We start from the raw sequence: 18,807 nt of genomic DNA, 5'->3' as shown, positions 1-18,807 counted from the left end.
TCCTGAAAATACAGTAACCTTTTTGTTACAGTTCCATTGTACATGAAAGAAAATGAATTATCAAACCCCAATAAAGTATCATCAAAAACAGGTGCCAAAAACTTGGTAAAGAAAATGTTATGCTTAAGTAACTGAATTTCTTATTTCAGCTGCAAAACCCACACTAAGCAATGTAGTATAAATGATATATTTTATTGTCAATTTTACCTTTCACATTCGCTGGTGCATTTGGTATTTATAGAGAGTTTGTTATGTTTAATAGCAAACAAAGGACTTTTTCTCAGGAACCGAATAGGGCAATAATATATATAATATATTTATATTCCCACATATAAGGTGGGAAGAGAATAAACTCTCAGAGCGGGGCTTTACATTCTATGCATGCTGGGATGCCTAAGCGAGGCCACCAGAAATAAAGTTGTGTGTGTAGGCTTAGACGTTAACTTTCGTAGACTCATAGAATAACTCAACTAGGAAGAGACCCATAAGGATCAAGTCCAACTCCCTGCTCCTCATAGGACTACATCAAACTAAACCATATGACTAAGAGCACCCAGATGCTCCTTGAACTCTGACAAGCTTGGTGCTGTGACCACTTCCCTGAGGAACCTGTTCCAGTGATCGACCACCCTCTCAATGAAGAACCTTTTCCTAATGTCTTATCTGAACTTCCGTTGACCCAGCTTCATTCCATTTCCTCGTGTCCTATCCCTGATCACCAGAGAGAGGAGATCAGCACCTTCTTGTCTGCTTCTCCCCTTGAGGAAGTTGTAGACTGCAATGTGGTCACTCCTCAGCCTTCTCTTTTCCAAGCTGAACAAGCAAAGTGACCTCAGCTGCTCCTCTTAAGTCTTGCCCTCGAAACCTTTCACCATCTTGGTGTGAGGGACCAAAATGGTGAATAGATATCTCAAAGTTTGCTTATGCATGTGTACCTGGACACTTGGGTGCAGGAGAAAGTGTCCAGACATGCCTAGGCAGCCACTTGCTTCTGTCACTCAAACTTGTTTAAACAGGAGTGAGCACAGGTCCCTGTCACCTGCCTGTCAAAACTCAGACCCAAGGCACGTGGACACATTCATTGGATGTAGCAAACATGGGCACACACCCATTGGACGGGACAGGTGCACACGCCCACCCTCACCCCCTGTAAGAAGAACTGCACAGACAAGCCTGAGGTCCACCGTTCCCACTGCTTCTACTTCGTCTGTGTGAGCTGCTGCCTTCACCCTGCTGCGTCACTCACCGCTGGAAGACGAAAGACCCATGTTATGACCCATCACTGGACCCATGGCGGTGACTATCCTTGCACATCTCTCTTTCTCTCTCGGAATGCTCAGTTATTTTTCCCCCTATATTTCTTACCTTCCCTATCGCTCAGTTTCCTATACCTTTGTTCAATAAAGCGGCTTGTTTGACAGCATTTGGCCTCGTTTGTGCCTTAATCTCGCCTCTTGGGATCACAACAAACCTTCTTAGGGCCCAGACTCGAACCCGGGCTCCGACACTTGGTCACCCTCCTCTGGACACACTCTAACAGTTCTTATATTGAGGTGCCCAGACCTGCACACAGTACTTGAGGTGGGACCGCACCAGTGCAGTGTAGAGTGAGACAATCACCACCCTCGACTGGCTATCTATGCTGTGCTTGATGCACCCGAGGACACAGTTGGCCCTTTTGGCTGCCAGGGCACACTGTTGACTCATATTCAACTTGCCGTCAACCCAAACCCCCAGATCTCTTTCTATGGGGCTGCTCTCCAGTCTCTTGTCCCCCAGTTTGTATGTATAACCAGGATTGCCCTGTCCCAGGTGGAGAATCTGGCACTTTCTCCTGTTAAATTTCTGTTTCATTGTGCCTAAAGTTTCATTGTATCTAAATCAAGACAGGCTTTCAGTCTCTGAAATCACAGATTACTTAACCGTGTCTGCTGACCAGCTGCTAAGAAGAGCATATCTAAGATTAAAAAAAAAAAAAAAAAAGAAAAAAACAGAAAAAAAAAGAAGGTGCAAAGAATACATGGCAGACACTAGTCCATTTTTTTTCAGCTAAGGTCTTGGAACTGTTGTGAATGTTATTTAATCTCTTTTTCTTGATACCTTCTTCCTAACTTCCTTCATACACCTCCAATGCAGTATATCTATCCTATATTTCTCATTAGCAACTAAGTCAGTAGATTTGTTACAGTTTCAAAACCAGGATTTTTTTTTTCCTTTAACAGCTTGTATCTCTTTTACATCCTATTTCATTTCCCAATAAATATTAATTCATTAATTATAATATATTTAGTTAAAATAGGTTTAGACTGTGTTTTTCTTGCAGTGGAAGGTATTTATATGATTAATTTTGAAAAACCTGGTAATAATTTTTCTCAACAATACACCTGTTAGGATTAAGGTTCATATTCAGACATCTAAACCTAGGTGTCAGTGACAAAGGTATCTAACCTCTGTCACATGTTACATCCTAGTTTAGGATCCTGTTTTAATCAAAGGACATGAGGTCAGTATCATGAGTCTGGAGAACTGCACTGTTGGCTGTTATAAATGAGGACTAAAAAAAATTGAATAATTATGGTTTATTGCCAATGATATGATCAGAAAAGCAAGCCGCAATAAGCAAAGACAGCGCTGGGCGGCCGGGGAGTCACCACTCCCCCAAGACACGCGCCGAATCACACGGAAGACACCAATTTATTAGGTAAAGCATACATATTCATTAAGATGAGTAAGGGTTGTTACACTTAGTTTCTGGGAATGGGTGTAATTATGTTAATTATTTCCAGGAACCCTCATTATTTGTAAATTTCCTCCTGTTTGTGTTCTGATAGTTCCTCTTGCTGGTGTTTGCCGTTAGTCGGTTGTGTTGATAATTCCTTATCTAGTTACAAGCTCAGCATATGTTATTTAAACCTACTATCTCTACCTAACAGGCTGGTCATCTAGGACCACATTTTTCTTGTTACATGAATCATCCCATTTATGCCCCCCCCCTTTTTATACAGTCCTTTGTTCCTGTCTAAGTGGTCTCCAGAATCCTCTGTGTTGTGTCTGTGCCCAGGTCCAGTTGTTAGGTGGTCGTTATCGGTCTCCTGGTGGTCGTTGAGACGAAGGTCGAAGTCTTCCTCAGGTGTCCTGGAGTGGACTTGGTAATTTTAGTTAGTTTGCGCAGACCAACCCCCTCCCTTGAGTTGCTTAGTCATAGGGATGACAGTTTCCTTGATTAAACAGTTCTTAGGACTGCTTTAGCAAGCGTATAGATAAGGCAGCAGTTGTTTCTGTATATAGCATTAGTCAGCAAGCAAGTGAGCAGATGTTTACTTATCAGTATGTTTGTGGCTTCTCTTAACTAAGTTACAGTGAAGCCCCCTACACCCACATACGATTTTATGAACAAAGTTAACCCGTTTATTACATTGGCCACTACACTGCTGTCCAAAAATATGCATCTACTTTAGAGCAAAATGAATAGTTGTCTGTGTTGACTAAAGGCTACATTCAGCTTGCCTGCAGAAAGCCTATTGCTATTTGAGGTGACTGTCAATGAAGAGGGCTGGAAGATCAGACAAAGGACATGTGGGAGACTTTTACCTTTTGGAGTAAAGGCCGTATGTCCGACAGAATGTCTTCGAACACCATAAATGCTAATAAATGTCTATGTTGTAGTAATTAAATTGAGCTCTGGACCACTGCTGCTTGTGTTGGATACATGTGTATGCGTGTGTGTGTGTGTGCATGTGGCAGAGAGTGGCAGAAAGAATGTCTCTGTAATTAAATGCTAGGTTTATGAAGAAAACGAGATAGGCTTATGAAGAAAACATGATTAATACTTCAAATCTTATATTTCTTAATCTTTTAAACCTTGTTCTTTTTCTAATGCTATTCTTAAAATCAGATTTACTTCAAAAGGTGAAAAATGATTGCTTTTCTCACTAAAAAATATTTTAATGCAGCATTGTGTGTCTTTAACTCCTTTGATAATTATGTTTGCTGTATTCTTAGAAATATTTTTCTGTGTATATACATTATATGTTTTTTATCTGAGAAGGAGAACTAGACATATGTCTCAGAATAAATGCAACTTAAATTTAAATTAAGTTTCTTAATCATTATGCTTCTGTAGTTGTCACATAATTTCAAAGTCAAAAAGATTGTCTATAAAATGTCTCTAGTTATCTCCAAATACAAGTACACAATTATAGGAGATTTAAGTGCAGAACATAAATTCAGACATTACAAATATTCTGCAACTATTATATCTGAAGATATTATTTTGTGGAGAATTATAGTTTAGACTTTGACAAACAATAGTGGTTTTTTTTTATAGAAAATGAAGTGCATGAGCTATACATGTTTAGGATAACTTTTTATTAAAACTAATCCTTTGGTAAAGCAGACTGCGATTTGCAACTGCTTTCTAGGAGAGCAGGAATCAAGTCAAAATTCTTATTGTTAGGACTTTAGTTAAACATACTGTGATGAGACATAAAAAGAAGTCAAAACAGGATTGGGTTTTAGGGGGTTTTGTTATTGTTTCTTTTTTTCATCCTTTCTTTTGCTCGATTGGAAGAATATGAACAAGACCAATCCTTTGATAATTTTGATGACAGAAAAAAAAATAGCAGAGATATTTTGCTTAACTAGACTAAAGGTTATATACATCAGTCAAAGTAGTTCTTCAGAAGGTTGAAGAGGAAATTCAATTAGCAAAGTAATTTGATATTGAGTTATGCTTTATGTGCTGTGATTACCTGTTGCACTAGAGAAAAGTTAAAAATGGAAAAAAAATAAAACTCCAATACATATTATTTATAGCTATGAGTTTTCAAAACGTGCTCAGGAGCCCTGGAGGTTTCAAGCTTTCTTTAACTGTTTGCTACAACATTTATGGAGACACTAATAGTATTTTTTCATTATTGGCATGAATTTCATTATTGTTATGAAATAACTATTACAGAAAACTGTAATAGTTATCAGTACAGTTATTCTATACATAAGCCCACGTTTCCTTATTAAGAAAAAAACTCCTGTTAATAAGCACAGAAAATATAAAAGCACAAAGAAAGGATAAAATAAAAAGGTTATTGAGATCCTGATTGCTATGTGTTAAAACTTGATACACCAAGTCTGTGTAACCCACAGCTGTGGCCTTCCAGGATGTTTGATTTCAACAGCAGTAAAAAGAGTCACAAGTCAGGCAATACCTAAACCACAGTAAGTATGAAACAGTCACATTCAGTTTTGGACTGTCCACTTCAACTATAGCCTAGTCTTTGCAGGCTAAGAAATAATATATTTATTTGGTTGGTTTTTTGTTTGTTTGTTTATTTCTCCTCCTGTTATATTACATTTGTGATATAAAACAAGTCTGTAGAACTTTTACGGTCAGTACATAACAGTTCCTGTCTGCCATTCCTTCCTCTGCATTGCCTTTTCCCCCGCTCCAGCGTGGGTCCTTCCATGGGCTACATTCCTTCAGGATAAGCCTTCTCCAGTGTGGGCTCTCCACTGGGCACACTGTCCTTCAGGAAATATCTCCCTGTTGTGGCATGAAGTCCTCCATAGGCTGCAGTGTGCTCCAGTGTGGTCTTTTCCACAGGTTGCAGGGAAATACCTACTCCATTGTGGTCTTCTCCATGGGCTTCAGGAGAATCTCTGTACCAGCTCCTGGATCACCTCCTCCCCCTCCTTCTTCTCTCACCTTGGTATCTGAAGGGCTGTTTCTCTCACATTTTTTCTTACTCCTCACCCTTGGACAGTGTTTTGCCCTTTCTTAAATATGTTATGACAGAGGCACCATCATCTTGGCTGAGGGACTCGACTGTGCCCTGTGGTGGGTCCATCGGAGCTGGTTGGCACTGGCTGTGTCCAGGATGGGGCAGTCCCAACCTCTTCTCACAGAGATGACCCCTGCAGCCCTCTGCTGCCAAAACTCAGCTGTGTGAACACAGTAGAAATGTGTATAAATAATCCTTGCTGATTTGTTTGAGAGAGGACAAAGTATACATCTTCTGATCTTGCTCAGTTTTCAGGAATGTAAAAAATTCATGTATGCCACATGGCTTATTGTGTCAGAAACCCACTGTATAGTGAGGGGTTTTTCTGGTGCCTACAATGTTGGATCGAGTAAACACGTGTAGTGCTATCCTAACAGTGATTAATCAACACGGCTTCCAGTGAGAAACAGTAAAATGTTGCAAGGACTGTGGTACTTTGTCACGACTCCATAATACTTCAAGGAGGTAATGTTCAGGGAACTTTCACTAAATTTTGCATAAAATGCATCCTTTGCTCATGCTTTTTTTTGCATCTGTTAGATTATAACTGCAAGACTTTCTTAAAGGCCACTGGTAATGCACATCACACCGTCATAAACACGTTTTGACTCCAGCGGACATCCTGGGAAGTTTCCTGGGGTCATTCTCAGCTGTTTATACACCAGTGTAATGAGAACTGAGTAAGAGCTATCGTTTCTTGTCAAAGGTCTCCTTGCTGCTCCTACCTAAATGGAACAGAACATCTTGCATCCCCACCACCTCGGAGGTATGTCTAAAAAGCGTAATACTGACCCTCATTTTCCCCAGGACTCCTTGTGAGATGCCTCAGATAGGAACATTATTTTATTCATAACTAAAGGTTCAGAAATATTATGAGGGCTATACTGAAGGGGTGTTTTTAAAGTGTGAAAACACAGCTTTGTGTTTTATTCTCCAATGCATTGCCTGAGGGCTTGTTGCAGTTTTCATGACTGCAAGGGCTACTGGGATAGAGATGAACGATTGTGTAGAATGTAAGGAGACAAATCTGTTACTGTCCTGTCTCTATGGGCTTTTGGCAACCAGACTTTCTTGAAGGGAGCTGTGTAGAATGGCTGAAAATAAAGGTACCTATCCATTAAAGAATAGGGAAGATCTGGGATCCTGTAATCAAACTCACTGCTGTTTTATTTAGCAAAGTAGATCTACTCAGGTATCTCTGTCCATAATACTTTGGGAGCAAACAGCTTTTGAATTTTGACATTACGATATGATAGCAAGGAAAAAAAATAAAGTTTTAGAGACAAAGAAAACTTCAGAGACTAGTACATAAAATATCAACAGCACCCTATAAGAAGGTAATGTTTGAAGTAAGAATTACTGAAAAGGTTGAGCAAGGTGAATAGAGAGTTTGGTAACTTTATTTATTTATGTGAGACCAGGGACTGACTCCCCTATGACCACTGTATGAATAAGAGCATGAACACAGCCTGAACAAGCAATGCACCTGCTCAGGTCTTTATCCATGGGAGCTTTTCATAGAGATTCACATAATACAAAATACAAGTATTCTGTTCTTAAAAACCAGCCTAATACTTCCAGAGAAAAAAACTTAAAACATTCAGCCAAGGTTTTAAGGCAGTTAGAAGAATATTAAATCTTATTCTGGGTTTCAAAGCTGTTTAACCTGCCAATGTAATCACAACCTTTCTCAGCCGTGCTGGATACCACTATCTATGACTGCAGTTAGCAGGTCCCATGGACTTTCCCAGGAGTAAGCCAAATAGCCATAGATTAACTTCACGTCAATGCCCAGTTCTCCCAGAACTTACAACTGGAGATCACATATTGTAGGGGCCTGGACCGTGGGAAAGTTATAGAGAGAACATACCAGTACACTGTTATGTAACAGAATGAGATAGCAAGAAAGTATAGGGATGTGGCTTGCTTAAGTTTATAGTAAGTATCCAATTAGAACAGTAGAGGTGGCACGCAGCCACATTATGGACAATACTTGTAGCCAATAGCTTAGTGTGTGACCGTTACATAAGAGAGTATGTAGGTTATAAAAGTGTGTGTTAACCAAAATAAAGAGGCTACTAGAGCACCATATTGGTGTGCTGTAGTTCTTTCCTCGCGCGGACCCCAACATTATGGTGACCCCGACGTGATCGTTGCATCGGAGAAGGGGAACCGGACGAAAGACGCGAGGGTGACTGCTGTGCCGGCGGAGGTAAGCCGGGCCGTCCGAGAGAGACGGGGAAGCCGTCCGAGAGAGGCGGGGAAGCTGTCCGAGAGAGGCAGGAGGCCGTCCGAGAGAGACAGGAATCCGTCCGAGAGAGGCGGGGAAGTCGTCCGAGAGAGACGGGAATCCGTCCGAGAGAGGCGGGGAAGCTGTCCGAGAGAGGCAGGAGGCCGTCCAAGAGAGACGGGAATCCGTCCGAGAGAGGCGGGGAAGTCGTCCGAGAGAGACGGGGAATTGTAGGTCTACGTGATTAACGGCAGGATGGAGGGTGCAGTATCTGCACTGGAAAAGGCAGAGGTGGAATGTATTCTGCAGATAGCTGCGCAAACTGAGATTAAGATAAAAAGAAATGAAGTAGAAACTTTGCTGGAATGGAGCCAGCAAAGAGGTTTTCTAAAAACCACCGATCAGTTGTTTTCTGCAGCTTGCTGGGACGAGCTAGGGCAAGAACTTTCGCAATTAGTCACGGTGGGAAATAAAAAGGCTAAAAAGCTAGTTAAATCTTGGAAGAAAGTGAGGGATATGCTGGAGGCTATGTCCTCTGAGGCGAAAGTGCCATCCGCTCTCAAAAAAGCACTAACAGAACCAGAAGAAAAAGAGCAGTTACCGGCGTACCCTGTAGAGGCAGCCCCTTCCTACGAGAACTTTCTGATACTCCCCCCCCCACTCCCCCCGCGGGTTCGGCGCCTTCCACCGCCCCCCCCTCCCCGCCCCGCGGGCTCGGCACCTTCCGCCCCCCCTCTTCCCCCCGCAGGCTCGGTGCCAGCTGTTTACCCTGCGATTGAGGTAGAGTTTTGGGGTGGAGAATCAACAGTCCCATTAGCCCCGTTAATGCCTTATGAAGTGGGGCCAGAGATGACATCTGGGGTCTCAGTACCCGCTCCGGAGGCTGCCGGAGGCAAACAGCCAAAGGTGAATCCTGAAACTGTACCCCTCCCCATGGAAGTAGAAACAAATGAGTCAGACGCCGCTCCTGAAGCAGACAGTAACGCGCCTTTGCGAGAGTTACTGCAGCAACAAGAACAGAAAATGCAGGAACTATTAAAAAAAATGGAGAAGGTAGATGGAGGAGCTAGTAAAACATCGCGGCAACTCGCTTACAATAAAGCCTCGTAGGCGATATCTGGCAGGTTAGAGGCTCTCGAACAGGCTATCGAGAAGCAGTTAGCTCCGCCAGCAGAACCGGAACTTACTCCGGCAGAGCTAAAGCACAAAGAGGAAAAAATCCGGAAGTGGGCGTGAATTTGTGTGGAGAACGGAGACTGGGAGGAGACAGAAGCTGACGCGTACCTACACGGCAGATTTGGGAGTGGCCTGGACGGGCCGTCTCCTCCCCGGGGAGGGCCGTCGCCTCCCCGGGGCGGGCCGTCGTCTTCTCGTTCGCGCATGCGCCGACTGACTGACCCGCCACGGAAAGAGCATAGCACTCACAGACCAGCAGGTGGAGCTCGAGCTCCATCTACGCCAATGTCAGACCCTTCAGATTCCGATGATCCTGGTGATGAACAGAATACACGGCCTGCAGCATTACCCGGTTATGATCCAGGGCAACGATGGCGAGGAGTCATTCGAGAGGCTGCCATCGAAGGAGTAATGTTACCACCTAGCATCACTGCAATGCCAGTTTTCACACAGGGAGATCATCGTCAATGGGCGCCGTTTGATTGGAAAACTGTGAAGCAGTTACAAGAAGCAGTACGGAATGGAAAATAAACATGTGATGCAGTTGCTAACATCATTCTTTAAAAACCAAATATTAACACAAGTGGACATACGTGCTCTTGGCGAACTGATGTTGCCGCCCACTGCATATCTGTTATTTATGGACAAGTGGTGGCAAAAACTGGAGCTAGCCGTTCTTGATAACATACAACGGGAAGAGGGGGATCCCCTGAGAATGGCATCGCTTGACGCACTGTTAGGAAAAGGTCAGTACACTGATGGTGCGACACAAGCTGCTTTACATCCGCACGTGTTACAACAAACACAGGCCTTAGCATTGGCTGCATTGAAGGAGCTGCCAAATATAGGAACACCTAAGCCCCCTTACACGACGGTCAAACAGAAGGCAGGTGAACCTTATATGCAATTTTTTTGATCGCTTAAAAGACACCATTGATGCATCGCCAAATTTATCCTCTGAAGTTAAGGCCGCGGTCGGGAGGGATTTAGCAGTCATGAATGCAAACACACAATGTCGGCAGATTCTTGCCACCTTGGGAAAGACGGCCACATTGGCAGAGATGGTTGAGGCTTGTAGCAGACTTCCAATACTGCAAGAGGAGGTGGAAAAGACGCGGATTCTTGCTCAAGTCCATACTGATGCCTTAGCCGCAGTTTTCAAGCCACCATGGAAAACAGGGAAAGAAAACCGAGGTTTATTCGGGACAAGATGCTACCAGTGTGGAGAACAGGGACACATGAAGCGGAATTGCCCCAAGAAAAACATCCTAAACCAAAGGGGCAACCCCAGAGGATCTGCTGGGCTTGCAGATGTGTGCGAGCGCTGCGACAAAATTGGGCACCAGGCAAAGGACTGCCGATCAAGTTTTAGAAAAGATGGAACCCCGTTGTAGGGAAACTGGAGAAACAGCGCCTGGGGACGGGGCGCGATGACACCACAATACCGTCCAGCAGCCTACCCCACTCAGGCTGTCTCTCAGAGCTCTCATCTTCCACCAGAGGAAGTGCAGGAGTCGATTTGGCCGTGGGATCAGATGTAACAATCACAGATGGCGCCGTACATGTAATTCCCTCAACCCTTAGTGGACCTTTAGGCTACGGACTCAGTGGGTTGTTATTAGGAAGATCATCAGCTACCAAACAAGGTCTTCTGGTACTACCAGACGTCATCGACGCGGACTATACCGGACAAATTGGAATCATGTTGCGAGTATTAAAACCACCTGTGACGTTGAAACAAGGAACTAGAATCACTCAATTAGTTCCGTTCCGCTCCAGCGTTCCTAGGGCTGTTGACACCGTCAGAGGGGACCAAGGTTTTGGTTCCACTGGAGCTCCCACAGTCGCATTTGTGCGTGAAATAACTACTGCCAAACCCTGTCGAACAGTTAATATCAGAGGACCCAGACACATAACGTTAACCGAGAAGCAGATGTTGTTGGACTCTGGAGCTGATGTTACCATAGTTCCTCGTGCGGCCTGGCCAGAAGCATGGCCTCTTGAATCAGTTAATACCGCTGTGGTCGGAATCGGAGGTGCTTCACCCACACATGTAAGCACTCGTTTTGTAACAATTGAGGTCTGTCAGGAGAAAATTACAGCTCGAGTTCGACCGTATGTGTTACATACCACTATTTGGATTCTGGGGCAAGATGTGCTTTCGCAATGGGGATGCGTTCTCCAAACGCCTTTTTAGAAGCGGCCATTGAGGCGAGCAGCACCCGACCTACACTGAAGCTTACTTGGTTAACAACATCACCCTTCTGGGTGAACCAATGGCCGCTACCCAAAGAAAAGCTCGCACACTTACAGGACTTGGTGCAAGAGCAACTTGATGCAGGTCACCTAGTACCATCAACAAGTCCATGGAATACACCTGTATTTACAATACCTAAAAAGTCAGGGAAATGGAGATTACTGCAAGATTTAAGGACTGTTAATGCTGTCATACAAGACATGGGCCCGTTACAGCCAGGGCTCCCTACACCTACCATGTTACCATGAGGATGGGATATTGTCGTGATCGACCTCAAAGACTGTTTCTTCACAATACCTTTGCATCCGGACGACTGTGAAAAATTTGCATTTACAGTTCCCTCCATAAATCGTGCAGCACCAGCGAAGAGATATCATTGGGTGGTATTGCCACAAGGTATGAAGAATTCTCCAACAATTTGTCAGTGGTACGTGGATCTGGCTCTACAGAAATTTCGAAAGACACATGAGGGAATGCTGATTTACCATTATATGGATGACTTGCTACTTTGTCAAAAGGAAACCATTGCCAACGAAGTGGCAGAAGAATTGAAATCGGATCTGGAAAAGTGGGGCCTGGTCATAGCCCCGGAAAAGGTACAGCTGTCAACACCTTGGAAATATCTAGGGATATCGCTTACCGAATCCACTGTTCGACCTCAGAAATTGGAGATTCGAGCAAATGTAAAGACCCTGAGTGATGTACAGAAATTAGTGGGAGACATTCAGTGGATAAGGACTGTCTGCGACATCACTAATGCAGACCTTCAACCTTTCCTTGAAATGCTTCAGAAGGGCTCCGCACCTCAAGAATCCCGCGAGCTCACAGAAGAAGCTCGATCTGCACTGCAAGTAATAACTCAAAAGATTGCCTTGTCTTGTGCTTCATGAGTAGTGCCTGAATTACCCGTGGACTTGTACATTTATAACATGGACCTTGAAGTGTCAGGCATATTAGGACAATGGGACCCATCTCAGTCAAATCCACTTCAAGTGTTGGAATGGGTGTTTTTGCCCTCTCATGGTAAAAAGACTATCACTACAAGATGGGAAGCCATCGCTCAAGTCATTCTCAAAGGGACTGCACGGCTATTAGCTGTGGCTGGACGACCACCTGATAAGCTTGTTATTCCAATCAGCCTCAACTACCTACCAGATGTATGTCAACGAGAAAAACTCATGTCCTTAGCCCTATTGAACACGACAATGCAGATTGACAACCACTATCCATCACACCCCACCTTTAAAACTCACATATCTCTGGAAGAACGGCCTATTGTCGTCAGTGAGCCATTGCAAGCAATCACGGTGTTTACCGGTGCAAGTAGCCACACCGGAAAAGCCGGATTTGTCTGGCAAGAACAGGGAGAACGGAGAAAACATACCATCGTAGCAGAAGGATCTGTTCAGGTTTTAGAATTACAAGCTGTACTCCTGGCCTTACAAAAGTGGCACAAAGCACCCTTAAATTTGGTAGTGGATTCCCTATACGAGGTAGGGGTTGTGAAACGCATACATCGATCGTTGCTTCGCCATATCACCAATGAACTGTTGTTCAAAGCCTTTCTCGACCTATGGCATGAAATGCAACACCGTCTACACCCGGTATTTGTCACCCACATTAGAAGCCATACCAGTTTACCCGGAGGTTTGGTAGAAGGAAACTCCCGAGCCGATCAGTTGGTATCCACGTTCCCGGTAGACAGATCTCCACAGGCAAAATTAACAGAGGCTCGACAATCTCATCAATTTTTTCACTAATCTGCAGCATCATTGCGATTGCAATTCCAATTGACAAAGACTGATGCAAGGGCGATTATAGCTTCTTGCCCAGATTGTGCTAGAATACCTGTGTTACAGATTGCAGGAGCAAATCCCAGGGGACTCCAACCCAGACAGATTTGGCAAACAGACATCACCGAATATGCTGCCTTTGGCCGACTCAAATATATCCATGTATCAATTGACACCTGCTCCGGTCACATGTGGGCTACAGCCCTGACCTCCATGACAGCTAAGGCTGTTAAAAAACATCTGTTGCAAGCTATTGCAGTAATGGGCCAGCCAGAACAAATTAAGACTGATAATGGCCCTGCCTATCGATCTGAATCGCTTGCAGAATTTATGCAGAAATGGGGTATTACACATGTACGCGGTATTCCATACAATTCTACAGGGCAGGCAATTGTGGAACGTGCGCATCGCACATTAAAAGAGCATTTAGAAATTATTCGAAAACAGGGGGAGATGGGACCACAGGATGCGCTACATAAAACATTGTTTGTATTAAATTGGCTAAACCCTAAGCAGAATTCGCAAACACCACCTGTCATAGCTCACGGGCAGGGAAATCAAAAAGACTTCAGTAATACAAATGTACCAGTAAGGGTATTCATCCCAGAATCAGGCACTTGGGAAGGGCCAAAGCAATTAATAACCTGGGGCAGAGGGTATGCTTGTGTCTCCACAGGAAATAACTGCCAATGGATTCCAGCCAAATGGGTGAAGCCGTGGCTAGATGAACCAGCCGACGCTACAGGACCAGACAACTCTAACACCAGAGGCCTTGAGGAGGTGTGATCGCCGCCTTGAACGTATCATCTGGCCGTGACTCCAGAATCTGAATCCAGAACGGAAGATGCGGGAACATCACGGGTTTTTTGGATGAACTGGTTGGGTGGTCTGGGAATTGGAGGGTGGATAGCCAGCCTAGTGAAAGGCTTGGCGCAAGTATTGCTATTCATTTTGTATTGGTATTCTGTACTATAAAAGGTTTTGCAGGGAATGATATCAAGAACCATTGCCATTTATATTACGAAAGAAAGGGGGAGATGTAGGGGCCTGGACCGTGGGAAAGTTATAGAGAGAACATACCAGTACACTGTTATGTAACAGCATGAGATAGCAAGAAAGTATAGGGATGTGGCTTGCTTAAGTTTATAGTAAGTATCCAATTAGAACAGTAGAGGTGGCACGCAGCCACATTATGGACAATACTTGTAGCCAATAGCTTAGTGTGTGACCGTTACATAAGAGAGTATGTAGGTTATAAAAGTGTGTGTTAACCAAAATAAAGAGGCTACTAGAGCACCATATTGGTGTGCTGTAGTTCTTTCCTCGCGCGGACCCCAACAACATATCTTCTATGAATACTCTCTTATGTAGGTACAAACTGTTCTTTACCATAATTTCCTGACTGATGAACTATTAAAAATATTATAGAAATCAGTTTTTCTATTCTGACAGCATAAAAATCTACTGGTATCTTGTTATACACTGACTGACACACTAGAGTTTATCCAGTGGCTACACACATTTAACTAAAAAAAATGAATAGTATACCTGAGCAAGGAAAGGAAAAACAGAATATCTGTTTTAATGTTTTCATTTTGAGACCAGAATTCAGTAAATCCCTTCAGATTTTATGCTATTTTTATCCTTTCCTTTTTGTGATCCAATTGTCACTATTGGAGCTTGAATCACACTAAACTAAATCACATTTTTTAAAAGTTCAAGACCCAGTAACCTGAAACAAATACTTTTACATGGAAAGAAATAAAAAAGGTGGGTTTTAGATGAAACTAGAGTGTACAGGAAATGAAATATTTTGTTTACTTTTCGAGTTGAAAGGATTGTCTTTTTTTTTGTTGTTGTTTTTTTTTTAAAAAAAAAGTGCTTTAAAGTGCTGAAAGGAATATTTCATTTAGAAGAATGTTGAAACAAAGCATTTTGGGAGTTCCAAAATGTAATGTTTCTTTCTTAAGCTGTCAGAATGAAGTATTTTGATGTTTTAAGATTATTTCTTCCTTCTGGCGAAAGGTATTTGCAACATTTGCAAATGGAATTCAATCTCCTAATAGCTTCGGTTTCCTTATTCCTTTATTTTTGATAAATGTTCCAACCAAACAGAAAATACTCATTGTTTGCATTAGGAACATTTTCTAAATTTGCTAGGTAAAGAAAGACTAGTCCTCCGAAAGCGGTAGTGATTGTATTAATTAGTTGAGGCTATAAGGATTCAAAGTCTTCTGAATGAAGTGCTTTTCTGTAGACACAGAAGTTACACATTGATTTTGAAAAAGTGAATCATAGTGACAGGACGTTCTTAATGAATGTTAGAAGGCAGAAGCAGAGATTTGTCTATTTTTAGATTATATTACTAGGCTTTTTCAGAATAACTCTAAATTACTCCAGGGAGTGATTAATTCTGTCTCATTTATTGTTGTATGGGGTCAATTGTCCTTTGCAGTGCCTATTTCTGTTGACAACTATGTTAGGTTAAAGAGGCTACCTAATTTTTCAGTGTTTAAAATCTGGTGGGATGAGTCCAGTACTTTTTATATATGTAGTAAAGAAAATTTTGCTGATTATAGATGGCCAGGATTCTGCTGCCAATTATAAGTGTCTAATGTCACTTTAGATATTGTGGAGTATCCTATTTGGATGTCAGTTGTTGGGGTTTTTTGGGGGGATGAGATTGGTTGGTTGGTTAGGGTTGTGGTTTTTTTGATTTTTTTGTTTTTCCCATAAAAAATACAGGTCTTTAGAAAGTCTGGTGTTATACCTGTCAGATACATCCAGAGGTATTGCACAGCCTAAAGTTTAAGAGCTTTATGTTTAGAGGTGAAATCCCATTGTTTGTTAAAACGGCCTTAGTGCAGTTTCCTAAAGACTGGACTCCAGTGCCAATTTAGGCATTAAGATATCTCAGATATCTTAACGCAGGCATGTATGACATGACATGAAGATTTCCATTGATCATGATGGGAATATAGAAACCTGGTTCATACATATGCACCTACTTTTACAACTTTATTTGAGTACCTGAGACTTGATGTTGAATCCCATTCTTGCTGATGTTAAAAACAAACAAATAAAGAAAAAAACCTTGAAAACACACAAACAAAAAAATCCAACACACTCAAGTCATGAAGAAACAACAAAATACCTGAAATTTTATGAATCATCTTTAAAACCTTTTTCTATTAATTCAGCTAGAATTACTGATTTCCTTTGTTACATATTTTCGTGACTACGGTTACAGAGCCTAAACAAAATATTATCATCATGTGAGAACCACAGAAAGAGCTTCAGAGTCTCCTGAAATCAATGCAATTTCTCTTTGATAGCGTAACTAATTTTCTCAAGAGAGTATCTGCATTTTGTTAACACACTGATTTATTTTCATAAGGGAAAGCTCCAGTTTTCAGTTCTGGTAATTTGTCACCCAGCCACTACAAGAATAACACCTATAAATTTGCTCTGAGATCTGCTCAGTCTACACACAGAAAAGTCATTTAGCAATCATAACTTACACTCAGAGGAGCTATCTCAAAAAATGCTACAGCTACCTCTCTTAACATGCCCTGCTAACAACTCTCCTTAATGGTTGCACAGCATGTGAACAAAACTGTTCCTGCACACCATGTTTGTAACAATATAATTCTGCTGAATGTCACTTGCAATGCTTTCCTCTTTTTTGTTTTTGTTTTTGTTTTTGTTTTTTTTGCAGAAGTCCAAAAGCTTCATCTGACTTGTCTCATTTCAGAGCAGAAGAAAGAGGCCTGGGAGAACATGAAATTCTATTGAAGGAAATGTCACTATTATGCTGTTTGTAGTAACAGGTGTTAAAACAGAACATGTCTTCTTAATATTGGTGTTCATCTCCTTCTTCATAAATTATTAACCTTTCAAAATAAAAGTAAAAACCCTGAAATCGTACTAGAAGTAATTTATTTCTTTGTGAATCTGAACTCCAAGATGCTTTTTGTTTTGCTGGCTTTTTGCTTTAAAGAAGTAGACAGATGACTATTCTGACAAGAATGTAAGGCAATGAAAACTAAATTAATAAAAATGAAAGTTCTGTTCTTTTTAACACTGATAGTTTCCTGATAAAATTAACAAAATATCATATGTGATGATTCCAGTTCTTTCAGGATTTTATTGGGAAGTAGGGAAATTGATGGGAAAGGACTGAAGAAATGTATTTCTGCTTATGGTGGGTTGACCCCGGCCAGCAGCCAAGCACCCATACAGGCACTCCCTCCTTCCCTCCCAGCAACACTCCAAGAATCTGGGGGGACACAATAGGAAGCAAAAAAAGTGAGAAAGCTCATGGGTTGAGATAAAAGACATTTTAAAGGATGAAGGAAAGACAAATCAGCAAAGGAAAAGAAATTGCCCTTCCCCTCCCACAAAAAGACCAATGCCCAGTCTCTGTCCAATGTCCATCTTGGAAGACAGCTTCCTTTCCCCGCTTCTTCTTCCTTTACTCCAGCTTTTATGGGTGAGCACGATGCTGCATGGCATGAAATTTCTCTTTGGTCAGTTTAGGTCAGCTGTCACTGATGTGTCCTCTCCCAGCCTCTTGCCCACCCTCAGCCTACACACTGCAGGGGGCAGAGTGGGAAAAAAGAGAAAGTCTTGATGCTGTGCAAGCACTGTTCAGCAATAGGTGAAACATTGGTGTGTCATCAACACTATTTTAGCCACAAAGCCAAAACACAGCCCAATACAGGCTGCTATGAAGAAAATTAACTCCATCCCAGCCAGATCCAGTACATGACTTAGTATTTAAAATTGTCTAAAGCCAGCACCACATTTACTGTTTTCTACTTGTCTTGAATCCTTCCTCTCTGATCTATATACAGCATTCTGACTACTTCTTAAAAAAAAACCTGTTAACAATTCACCTTTACCTAAATTCATAAACCAGCCCTAACATTGCTCATTTTCTTCCCTAAGAGTTCATCCTCCAGCACTTTCACTATTGCCAGAATCATCTTAGGGAAACACAAAAGTAATACTCTATCTTGAGAACCCTTAAAACACATTCCAGATTTCAAAAATGTATATTCTGGAGCAGTAGATTTGCTACTGTTTTAGATATTCATTTGAATGTTATTTCTTGCTGCTGGGACAGAAAGAGCAGTTCATATTTATATAGAAATGGAAATTTATCAAGAGTACTATTCCACATCCCTTTTCAGCCAGAAGTCCACAATGGCAGCTAGCTGTACTGCAGTCTTCATATGTGGGAAATTGTACTAGAAATGTGAAGATTGTTATGGATGTATAGTGAGTGGTAAACTATGTGTGTAAAAACATGAAAAAGGTTAAAACAATGGACAGAAGGACTATGAAAGTAGGATGTGTCATGATTCCTTGTCTAATAAACAAGAAACTTGGATTTAAGTTTTGTTTCATCATGAGGAAATGAAGAGTGTACTTTTCAGGAGAGAGCCTTAACAGCTAGGTTATCACAGAATCACCGAATCAACCAGGTTGGAAGAGACCTCAGGGGTCACTGAGTGCAACCGTTGCCCTGACACCACCCTGTCAACTAGATCATGGCACTAAGTGCCATAT

This window comes from Nyctibius grandis, chromosome 2, assembly GCF_013368605.1.
Source record: "Nyctibius grandis isolate bNycGra1 chromosome 2, bNycGra1.pri, whole genome shotgun sequence".
In the NCBI taxonomy this organism is placed as follows: Eukaryota; Metazoa; Chordata; class Aves; order Nyctibiiformes; family Nyctibiidae; genus Nyctibius; species Nyctibius grandis.
The sequence above is the reverse complement of the archived record's forward strand: the minus strand, read 5'-3'. Positions refer to the sequence as shown.